Source organism: Augochlora pura, chromosome 11 (genome assembly GCF_028453695.1).
Source record: "Augochlora pura isolate Apur16 chromosome 11, APUR_v2.2.1, whole genome shotgun sequence".
NCBI lineage: Eukaryota > Metazoa > Arthropoda > Insecta > Hymenoptera > Halictidae > Augochlora > Augochlora pura.
In genome coordinates, this window is record NC_135782.1 from 12,978,602 (window position 1) to 12,991,208 (window position 12,607).

General features: G+C 38.3%; 1 protein-coding gene across 1 annotated transcript in view; it reads left to right on the forward strand.

Annotated features, from left to right (window-relative positions):
- The window catches only part of Tet (tet methylcytosine dioxygenase-like), a 220,543-nt gene that overhangs the window by 65,068 nt on the left and 142,868 nt on the right, over positions 1–12,607 (forward strand). The window lies entirely within an intron of this gene.

Sequence of the window (12,607 nt, forward strand, 5' to 3'; positions counted from 1 at the left end):
AGAAAGATAGGTGAAAGAAGGGAGAAAGATAAGTGTCGAAAGAGAAGGATAGGAAGAGCAAGAGATAGGTAAGAGGAGAAAAAAAAGATATAACGTAAAAGATAGGTATGTAAAGAGAGATAGGTAGAAGAAGAGGGAAAGAGGAGAACAGATTCAAGAAGAGGGAAAGAGCAAGACGGATTCAAGAAGAAGGTTAGAGAAAGACAGATTCAAGAAGAGGGAAAGAGAAAGAGACATTCAAGAAGAGGGGAAGAGAAGGAGAGATACAAGAAGGGGGAAAGATAAGTGACGAAAGAGGAAGATAGGTGAAAGAAGGGAGAAAGATAAGTGTCGAAAGAGAAAGATAGGAGGAGCAAGAGATAGGTAAGAAGAGAAAGAGAAATAGAACCTCAAGGATAGGTAGGGGAAGAAAGAGAGGGCAGGGCGAGAACCGAAATGTAGAATGAGAAAGACATGTAAAGGAAGGTAGAAAGATATAAATAGAAAGAGAAAGATGACTAAAAGAAGATAAAAAGAGAGAAACAAAAAGAAAGATAGAGCAAGAAAGATAAGAACAGAAACAGAAAGATAAATAAGAAGGGAAAGAGAAAAATAGATAAGGAGAGAAAGGGAAAAGTAAAATGAGAAAGATAGGTAGGAAAAGAAAGAGAAAAGCGACAAACTATAGTTAGGGAAAGATAAAAATTGGGGGGAGGGGGCAAAACGGGAAATGTAGCAAAAGAATGTAAGGATAGCAAGAGAAAATTAATACGAAGGACGAAAAGAGAAAGATAGGAAAATAAAAATAAAAACAGAAATATAAAAAGAGTAAAATAGATACATGAAGATGGAAATAGAAAGATAGAAAAATGGAGCCAATGAGATGAAAAGAATATAGAAATATAGAAACATAGAAACACGGAAATAGAAAATTAAAAAACTAAAGAGCACTAAAGAAATATATAAAAGCAATAATAGTTGAAGGGAGAAGCAGTTAACAAAATAAATAAATAGCACAATATATAAAATACAAAGTAAGAGAAACAAAAATATAGAAACAGGAAAATAAAGAGGGAAGAAAAAACTGAAGTAGGGATAGAGGGAAATGGAGCAATAGAAAATAAAAAAATAGAGAATGAACAAGAAAGGGGAGAAGAGGCAGAGAGAAAGAGAGAGACAGAGAAATATACAAAGAGAAAAGGTGGGAGAGTCAAAGAGAATAAAAGAGAGAAAAAAGGGAGAGTGGGATCACGAGTCAGAGAGAGGCTCTCTCTCGAGGCTTCTCGCGCTCTCTCTCTCTCTCTCCCTCTCTCTCTCTCTCTCTCTCTCTCTCGGCTTCTCGCTCTCTCTCTCTCTCTCTCTCTCGAGACTTCTCGCGCGCTCTCTCTCTCGAGGCTTCTCGCGCTCTCTCTCGGGGCCTCTCGCGCTCTCTCGCGTGACCGTATCGATCCGAACGGCTGCCGGATGTAGTAGTATCTTCGACGCAAACGTAAAACCAAGCGAAAAGGTGAATGCAAACGCGAAATTAGACACGCGGCCCGTCGGCGGGGCGCCCCGCGACCCCCGCTCTCCCCGCCGCCCCAGAGAAATTCTGAAAACGCTGGCCGTTAATTGGACGCCGGCCGGTAATCGACGACGCGGACCAATTGAAAGGGAAATGGAAATGGAAAGTAGCGGGGCAATTGTTGCGCATTCCCGTCGAAAATTTTCGACCGATTTCGCTATTTTGCGCTCCTCTCGTGTTTTGGCCCTTCGAGGACCGGCTGTGCTCTTCGACCCGGTGTCCGCGATCGTTTGCATTTCTTGCAAAATAAAAACAATTATATATATAATACAATAATTGCAACGAAAAGTGGTCGGACAAAAATTGTTCTCTTTTAATAATAATTTAATTGAGTCGAAAACAATACGCGGACGTCCTTGGATTATTTTAATATTTTTACTGCTTACAATTTTAATAATAAATAAATAAAATAAATGGACAGATAGTCGTTTCTTTTTATCGTCTGGAATCTACTCTCGTGGCGGACGCGAAACGGTAGAGCAAACGTGTTAATCTTTTTCGTAGCAGTTTCAACCCCCCCTTTGAATCACTTTCCGATCGTCGGAGATCGTACAGGACAATTTATTTCAATTCTTTTTACATCAAATGATTCGGAAGGGTTTGTTTCGTCCCCAAGGTCCTCGCTTCTTGATTTATCGTGCTCGATTTCGAAGGAAATCGAATGTTCGAGTCGTATACAAAGTTCTTGGTGGAAAACCTTCTTGTCGCTGATCATTTTAGTCTCTCAGTTGACCATTTTAGTTTCTCATTCGATCAGTTTAGCTTTCCGCTTGATCATTTTTTATTGTTGGTTGACTATATTAGTTTTACATTCGATCAGTTTAGCCTCTCGATTGCTTCAATCTCTCGCTTGATTATTTTAGTCTCTCATTTGACTATGTTATCTCATTTGATTATATTACTCTCGTTCGATCAGCTTAACGTCTTGCTTGATCATTTTAATATGTTATTTGACTACACTAGTTTCTTATTTGATCAGTGTAGTCTGTCGTTTGATCATTTTTATTTAAAGTTTTCACTATATTGGTCCCTTATTTGATCAGTTAGTTTCTCGCTTGATTCTTATAACCTATTCTTTGATTATCTTGGTTCCTTATTTGATTAGTATAGTCACTGATTATTTTAGTCTCTTATTTGACTATTTGATATCATTTTAGTCGATTTCTTGATTACTTAGTGACTCATTTGACGCATTTGGTCTCTCATTTGACTAACTCTTATTTGAACAATTCTGTCTATCATTTGACCATTTTATTCTCTCATTTGACAATTCAGTCTCTCATTTGACCATTTCAGTCTTTCATTTGACCATTCAGTCTCCTATTCGACCATGCTAGTCTCAAGAGAACTGCCTGCCATCCCAATCGCGCGTTTCTTTCTCGTAGCGTTTTCCAGTATAAAGAATTGTTGAAACAATGGACGAAATTTATAGGTCACGCATCGGAGCCCGACGGATGTCTAACTTGTTCGTCACGACGTTTTCCGTCGGCTACGCGCCCGCGATGGGTATCTCTCCCATAGTTGCAGAACTGTCGCGCGCGTATCTCTCTCTGTACGCGTACACCTTCGGTTATTGTTCACGTGTTTTACACACCGCTTGATCCTCGCCGGTCCCCCGGCACCGTGACAAAGCGGCCGGCCAACGGCGAACAGACTCGTAGACATCCTCCACGGAAATTCGAATAATTATGCGAGTTCAATGTCGTCCGATTTCTAGGCGTTGTTTACCTTCGACGAAGGCGAAAGAAAATTGCTGGTGCAACATAGACCGGTACGAACTGAAAATTATTCAAAGTAGACATAACCTCGATTATACGAATTGACAATGCGTGACTTATTAATTGTTTCGATTCAGTTCCGGGTAATAAGATAATAGTACTAAGAATAATAACGTCAACGTCGATATACCAATTGATAACAATCAATATTCAAATATCCAATAACAATGATATCAATATTCAAATATCACATAATAATAATAACAAAAGTAATATTATAAACAACATTGCTATAGCTATTGTTATTATTATTATTATTATTACAGTACTATGTTTTTACACCTATTTTATTCCAAATAATAACAAAATTGCAAAAGGTATTTCAGTCACCATACTAACATTTGCAAACAATATATCAAGTCTCCTGAACCACTTTCAAAAATCATAGTGCTCTCGAAAAACCATAATAATAATTTTGAAATTCAAAAAGGTTTTATTTTTCTCGGAGAAGAAACGGGTCGAAATGAAATTTGGCCGGCGAGTTGTCGACGTTGAAGCGTAAAGCAAACGTCGAAGGGTTGAAAAGATCGGCATAAACATTCGCAGAGCGTCGTTAACGAGCGTCAGAGGGGGAGGGAGGGGGGGGGGGGTCGAACGCCGGCAATATCCGGTCGCGAATCCATCTGGATCAATAGCGATCGTCGCTCGGAAAGGGCAAGCTCTCTCCCTCTCTCTCTCTCGCTCTCGGCGGTCGTCGAAAGGGCGCGCTTATTATTTTCCGTTTCCACCCCTTTTGGCGGCGATGATGGCCGGCGACGGGCTGCACGTGCTGCCGACGTTTCCTCGCCGTCGTGGCGAGTCGGTCCGGGTCGGGCCTGGGTCGGGCCTAGGTCGGGACGACCAACTTTTACGCGCGACGTCGGACGCGTCGTTCGTTCGGCCACTTTGGATTCGTATTTCTCTCTTCTTCCTTTTTTTCGCCGCATTTTTTTCCTCTTGTCCCTCTCTCTCTCTCTCTCTCTCTCTCTCTCGCCCGTTCTTACTCGCTCTCTCGGTCTCGCTTTTTCTGCCGATGCACTCCGGCTACCGGGCTCTCGCGCACACGCTGCCCCGGAGCAGGTAAAAAGCCCCTTACAGCTGTCTGACAGCTGCCGCCTCTGTCCTATATACATACGTGATGAACCGTCTCGGCACACAAACACCGGGGCCCGGCGTACACAGGTATGTACAGGGTGGGCCCGAAGTTACCGGCCGGAGGGCCGACCGTGACCGTGATACACCCAACCACGAATCTCTACGCGATCGGTTTTCGCCTCGAACGATGCCCTTTCTCTAGAAAAAAAGTGATACGGGCTGTCCATAAATCGACGACAAACTGCAATAGCTAATATTTTGGAATTGTTGAATCACTTTGGTGAATCTTAACAACTATCTTTTCCTCTTTGGGAAGCTCTCCCTAATCTTTTTTGTGTATAATAATAGCGATAATAATAACTTGTGTATTGTAATATTAGGTGTGCTAATATATTAGTGCTATTATTGTTTATGTTAATAGGTATATTAACATCTTTGTTATTATGAGGTACGTTAGTATTAATATTAATATTATGGATAGGTATATTGATTGGTTTAAAACTCTTTCTCTGTTTATACTAACAGGTATATTAATATTTTTGTTATTATTATTGCTATTCTTATTATTAGGTATATTAATGTTAATATTAATATTGATAATATTAATAGGTACATTGATATTGAAGCTTTATATATGTTTCTTAATTTTCTACCCCCGTTAGGGTGGTTTTGCTACATCTAAATAAAGAATCAATATTAACTAATAATTAATATTATTATTAGTTATCAATAATCCTTCTAACCAAGTACAACAAAAATAGTAATATTGTTCATATTAATACAGCTACTATTAATAAATTAAATCTTGATTCGTTTGCACAATAAACATTTTTATATTACAGTATAATATAAGGTATATGTATACATTAAATTATTGTGTAATATATAATGTATGTGTATAGTACAGTATACAATAATACACGTATTATAATTATTGTTATCAATAATGATATTATTATTATTATTACAATTCTAGTATATTATATTACAATTGTACTTATACTATACTTTATACGTATACTGTACTACACTTACTGTACTTATACTATATTTTGTGCTTATACTGCACTGTATTTACAGTACAAATACTATACTGCAATTGTAGTATAATTTTATTATATCTGCATAATATTTTAATATAATATACATTACATTTTGTATACATTATATATTACAACACGTGTTATATTAAATTATATAATTATTATATAACACATGTTATATTAAATTACATAATTATTATACAACAAATGTCGTATTAAATTACATAAATATTATATAATCAAATTATACATCTCATTACCATCATTTGCTAATAACAATATTACTATCAAGAAACCACCATTATCCATATACACAAACGAATCAATAATTTAATCTCGGCTCTACGATCGAATCTATATTCTCGTCGAAGCACACTGCTGGTACCTGATAAATTACAATTCGTCGACGTCTTTCCGGCGAAAAATATAACCGCGCAGATCGACGACGACGCGTGTGCTTAGGGGGACGACGGTTTTATCTCACCCTATACAGGCCGAATAAATTTTCTTTTCGAGGCGCACACACGCGCGGAGGAGGTGGGACGCTCATTACGGATGCATTTGTTTATCACCGCGAATCTACGGGGTCCGTTCTATTTGTCGGACAATTGCAACACAGGGGCCCACCCCGTATACGTACATAAAGCTGGACGGGATGCATTTTCTGTTCGTCGGTGCACACGTGCACCGTTGCGCCCGAATGTGTGACGAACGGGGAGGGGCCGATCACGAGCATAACAGAATTAGTGGCGCATCATTTCATCCCTTTTCTACGATTCCGCGCGATCCCCCCCGCTGCGAATCTCGTTACATCGGCTGCCCCGGGGTCTCTCACTACCCCCTCCCCTCCCCCTTCTTTCTTTATTTCTGTCTCTTCCGTTTCTGTCGTGCTTTCTCTCTTTCAACTATTTTATTTCCCTCTCTTATTTTCTCTCTTCTCTCCCTTTTCCTCTTACTTTTATTTTCCCTCTCCCCTCTCATTTTTTTTCTCCCTCTCCCTTTTCCTATTTTATTTTTCTTTATTTTTTTCTATATTTATCTTTAATGTTTATATCATCAAACATTTCTCCCTCTTTATCTCTTTCCCTTATTTTTCCTTATTTTATTATTTCTGTCGATTTTTCTTATTTTCCTTATTTCTATTTCTTTTTCTCATATCTGTTTCAACTTTCTACTTTTCAATATCTTACTTATCTTTAATATTGATATTATGCATCATTTCTCCCTTTCCCTCTCTTTCCCTCCTCCTCTCCCTCTCTTGTATTTTTCCTTATTTTATTATTTCTGTCCATTTATCTTATTTTTCTTATTTGCATTTCTTTTTCTCATATGTGTTTTATTTATTTATTTTTCAAATTCTTATTTATCTTTAATATCCGCATTATCGATCATTTCTCTCTCTTCTTCCTTTCTCCTTTTTCTCTCCCTCTCTCTTTCTCTCCTTATTTTTATTTCTCTCCTACCATTTCCCTCTTTTTCTTATCATCGCTCTTTTTTAACTTTGTCTCTCTCTCTCTCTCTCTCTCTCTCTCTCTGTCTGTCTGTCTCTCCCCGACTCCAAAGTACCGCCACTTCTTCGTCCGGATCCATCCATTCGTCTGTTCGCGGTCGACTGTCCGTTTGTGTCCGTCTCTTTGCCGATCGCTCTCTCACCGTAGAGAGAAACTCGCACGCATAAATATTCGATTGTCCCGCGCGCGCGCGGCGGCCGCGCCGAAACGGTTCTCGGCGTCCCGAAACGAAACTGGTTTAACCGTCGGACGTTTTATATACTGCTATACCACCACCGGTTGCCGACGACGATCTGAGATCGCGATTCGCGAAGTTGAAATCGATGGAACAAAGGCAGGTATCTCTCTCTCTCTCTCTCTCTCTCTCTCTCTCTCTCTCTCTCTCTACGGGATCCCATGAGAGATATGGATGATTCGGGATTCGTTGATTTATGGGCCGGCGACGCTTACCGCAACGCTGCCCTCTATGTTATGAGCTCTGCCCGAGAGCGAGAGACACAGAGAGAGAGAGAGAGAGAGAGAGAGAGAGAGAGAGAGAGAGAGAAAGGGAGAGAGAGAAAAGCAGGGAGAGAGGCAAAGAGAGAGGGAGTAGGAGAGGCAGACAGAGAGAGAGAGAGAAGGAGAGGGTGGTTCTGATGGAACAGTGGTATCGGTGCTCTTTGCTGGAAATTTGGACACTTGCTATCTTTGCTCGGAAACAATGCAAATATATTATTGTTGCATACGTTTGCCCGTCAATTTTTTAAAATCTTTATAAACTATTAAATGAATTAACAAAGCTAGATATTTTGATAAATGTAAATTTTATATTACTTGTTAACTTAGAAATATATTCTATAGCGAATTAGAAATATATTCTATAGCTTAGAAATATATTCTATATTGTATTGTTTTATTTGGTGTATGCGACTGGTAATATGGATATTAAATTAATATAATTTGAATATTAATTAGTAAACAAAAATAATAAAAATAAATAGAAAGAATAAATAGGAATAGTAAAAATAGGGAAAATAATCGGAGATAACATGAATAAAGAGAATAAGAAGAGATAATAAATATGTGGGAAATATGCAGGAATAATATAAATAATATAAATAATCGGAAATAATAGAGAAATAGAGAAAATTAACAGAATAAATAAGAAAAATGGACAGAGATAATAAAAATAATGGAATGAAAAGAAAATAATACGAAATAAGGAGAGAGCGCAGGAATAATATAAATAATAAAAATAAACAGAAATGACATAAATAATAAAAATAAACAGAGGTAAAATTAATAATAAAAACAAACGGTGATAATAAATAAAACTAAACAGAGATAATAAATAAAGATGAAGAGTCAACGAAATTCCAATATCGCTAAATAAAAACGGCTATGTAATTACACCAATTAGGCGAGAGTCAGCCCGTATGGAGGAATCGCGACACGTGATCGAATAAGGCAGAAAAAGCGGGCGCGTTCTCGCCGGAAGATCGCGGATCGTTGATGTTTATCGATTTAGTGACACCAGGCTCTCCTCGTTTACTTCGCCGGTGTCACAGAATTCTGTCGACGGAAGCCGGAATTAACCCGTTCAACGCCGACAATCGACCACTAAAAGCCCCAGATATTTTAATTTAAAGCGAAACTGGAAAGTTAATATGGTCAATATAGACAATATATAGACAATATAGTCAAATCCAATTTATTCAAATACATTGCGATAAAAATGAATTTTGAAGATCGATAAAAAATTACAATGTCACCCATATTTGGGTGTTCAACGGGTTAACCCTTTGAACTCGAGTGGTGGCTCCAAGACACCGTGGAGATTGTTATATCGCTACTTAAAATCATTTTTATACCAATAAAGAGATTTTAAGACCAACTTAAATTTAGCCAGCGAAAGAGCCAACAAATATTATTTCAAATTGACTGTTGAAATAGCTTCGAGAGCAAAGGGTTAATGTCTCGATCCGGCGCGGAGAACAAAAGCCCGCGTCCGCCGTTTCGTGCGCCTTTCCCTGTAAAAATTAACTAAGCGAAGATTCGAAGATAATTCGTAAAGTCACCGTTCGCCGGGTCGGACATTCCGAAGTGTCCTAACGCAGGACCGTGTTTCCCGCGGTCGAAGGATCCTCGCAGCCGTGGCAGCTGTTCTTTTGTCACGGCCGAAGGAGCATCGCCGCTCTGTCTACCGGGTGTCGACAATGTTAACGTTCAATCTATCCGCGGCCGTGTTATAAAACCACTGTGTTACTTTTTATAATGTTCGCAGTCGTTTCGCGGACAATTGGGTCGAGTTATAAAAAACTTCTAGCTTGCGTTAAAAAATAGTTGAATGTATTGTTTGTTAGAAACAATCGTGAAAAATTTATATAGACTTTATCTTGTCAATTTTGATATAAATAATTATAAATAAATAATTCCATACATTTGTAACTATTAAAAAATGTTATCATTCTATGTTACAATAATTATTAATATAATAAAAATATTAACTACACATTATTATATTATGTAATAAATTTTAGGTTATTATTCTATATATAATTTTTGTTATATATGAATTCTATATCCTTATTTCTTTATTTAATAGATAAATGCTATTTATCGGTAAACATAATTATTTGCCTATTATTATTCTACGTAATTATTTCGATATCATTATTCCGTGTAATTATTGCATATAATTACTTTGATATAAAATCTATATAATTGTTTTCTATAGAATTATTTACATTTTATTACTCTCCACCAAGTATTTTAATATTATTATTCTGTATGATTATTACATAAAAGTCCAAGACAAAAATATCGCGACGCTCCTCTGTTCCCGAATCGAAGCGTTTCGTCCTCGACTTTGGAAGGTGAAACAGCCGCTTTAGCCTGACGAAAGACAACGAAAAGCCCGAAAGTGGTCGAACGCGGACAATGGAGAGCCGGTCGGCCGCGAGTGAGGCAACGCCACACGGGAATTATGTCGACAATGCTGCTGATTGTCGGTTCATTATGACGTCATAAAAGCGAATCTAGTTGGTACGGTATGTACAGCGAGCACCGGCGACGATAAAGGATAATCGGTGTCGAACGCGTACAGGCCAGCGCGAAAAGCGCGGATCGCTCGCTATCGCGCCGTTTCACAGAGCTTCACTGCTTTTTCCGCAGCTTCGATGGACAACGTTGCGCGACGCGATAATTGTTAACCTTTTGCGCTCGAATGGTGACTCTAAGGCACCGCTAAAAATTGCTCTGTCATGTCTGAAAGTCATTTGTAAATTGTCAGGGTTATCAAAGTTTAAAAAACTATAATAAAACTATTATACGTACTATTATTAATTTCTTAATTTCTTAATTAATATTAAACTTACTATAATAAACTATAATAAAAACTATTGAAATTTTTAGGAGTATTTTTCGTTTCTTGTGGTATTAAAATTTGTTCGCTAAGATCAGAATGTTTATTAGTACTTTTATTATTACTTTTGTTGTTGGTATGGTTGGATGATAGTTATATATGGTTGCTGTGAAGATAGAATTTGTGGGTGAAATTGTAACAAGATAGAAAAGAAAAATTGGTAGAATATGGCAGAGGTAAATTGCGTAAATGTTATAGGAAAAGAAAATTGCGATGATATAGTGGAGAAAAATTGCGAGAGTATAGTAGAGGAAAATTGAAATATTATAGTGAAGGAAAATTGTAACAATATAGTAGAGTAAAATCGCAGCAATATAGTAGGAGATAATTGCAATATAATAGTAAAGGAAAGTTGCAACAATATAGTAGAATAAAATTGTGACATGATAGAAAAGGAAAATTGTAACAATATAGTAGGCGAAAATTGCAATATTATATTAAAGGAAAAATACAACAATATAGTAGTAGAATAAAATAGGGACACGATAGAAAAGGAAAATTGGCTCAAAATGGAAAAGTAAAATTGTTGCAATATAAAAAGGAAAATAGCAACAATATATAAAAGGAAACTTGTAACAATATCTAAAGAGAAAATATTGTAGTTACATTATGGAAAAGGAAAATTGCGACAATATAAAATACGTAAATTGCATCAATACAGAACACTAAAATACAAAACAAAAATATGAAACACAATAAATAAAATATAATAAAAAATACAGTACAAAATAAAAAAATAACAACAATATACCGTGAAATCATTAACAACCCCATAAACGGCCTAAAATGCTTTCGCCCGGTATTCTGCTCGAAATTTGGCGAGCCTATATTCGCCATAACCGCGTAAAATCCGCGTCCTGGTCGTCGGTGATACAACAAACCGAGTTTCGCCACAGGATTCCGGTTTGGCCGGCGCTCGGTCGCGGTTTGGCGGCGGACGGCGACCCGCGCGCGCGAAAATCGTCGCGTCGAGTGGGTTTTCCATCGGGACGCCGGGACAATGGGAACACGAAAGGGGCCGACGCATGCCCCGGGCTACGCGCTCCCGTAATCAACCGCGGCTAATAATCAACGGTTAACCCGTTTGCCGGCGCTTCCTCCGATATACAATGCGCGTACGAGTTAAATCGAGCTTCGGCGCCCTCCGCCGCCCTTCGCGGCCCGCCGAACGATAACGCGACGATTCGGACGGTTTCGACCTAGAAATCCTCGACGCTCGACGTCGACGCAGAGCGTATTGCGTCGACGCGTTCCGTCGGCCACAATCGTCGACTCTGATAAGGAAATCTCGGGTCTCGCGAGCGGCCTTTTAGCGAAATGTGACACGCGGTTAGGGGATGACGGACTCGAAGTGTCCCGTCAATCTAGGTTTCTTTTTTACGTATATTTGTAACATTTATTACGTTCGGTTTATTTATTAGAGTTCTTTTATTATATTTATTGCAGTTATTTGTAGGATCCAAGTTACTTTAAATAAATTGTTTAAAAAGTTTTACAGCATTTTTAAATATTATAAATTGTTTATTATTATTATTATTATTATTATTATTATTATTATTATTATTATTATTATTATTATTATTATTATTATTGTTATGGTACGTCAGAGTTAAATTGGAGAAAATGCATTGAAAAATTATCACGGTTTAAATCAATTTTTATTTCGCAACCAAGCTCCATAGCCTATCAATTATCTGTTACACTTATACCGTTCATTAGTTAATTTCTTTTATTAAATAACAGTACTACAAACTTTCCAAATGAATGTTGAAACGACACGCAAGATTTACTAAACAATTATTACCACCTCGTCGCGAGATCGTATTCGTAAGGATCGTCTATGATCGCCGACAATGAGAAAAGCGGAAAGCGACTTATCCGCCGCTATTTTAAATTCCCCGTACCATGGAACTGCTTGAGAACGGCGTTTTAATCGGGACTTCGGAAAGAAAGGAGCAACGCATTACCATCGACGCGAAACGGTCGGCGATCATATTGTGTATTATCGCGGTTAATCGGCGAGCTTGCGAGTTCAAAGGACGATACCCGACAACGGATATATCTGCATCAGCGAGAAGATGAAACGGCTCGATCAGCCGGCGCATTATATCCGGATCCGCATGAGCACGTGACGTCCCGGTGATGCGCGGCGCGCGGCGCGGCGATCTCGCTAATCAGAATCTCGAAGGATCTGCGAAGACGCGATCCTCGGGATTATCGCGGCGGATCGTGGCCCCCGTCGATCGGTACCCCAG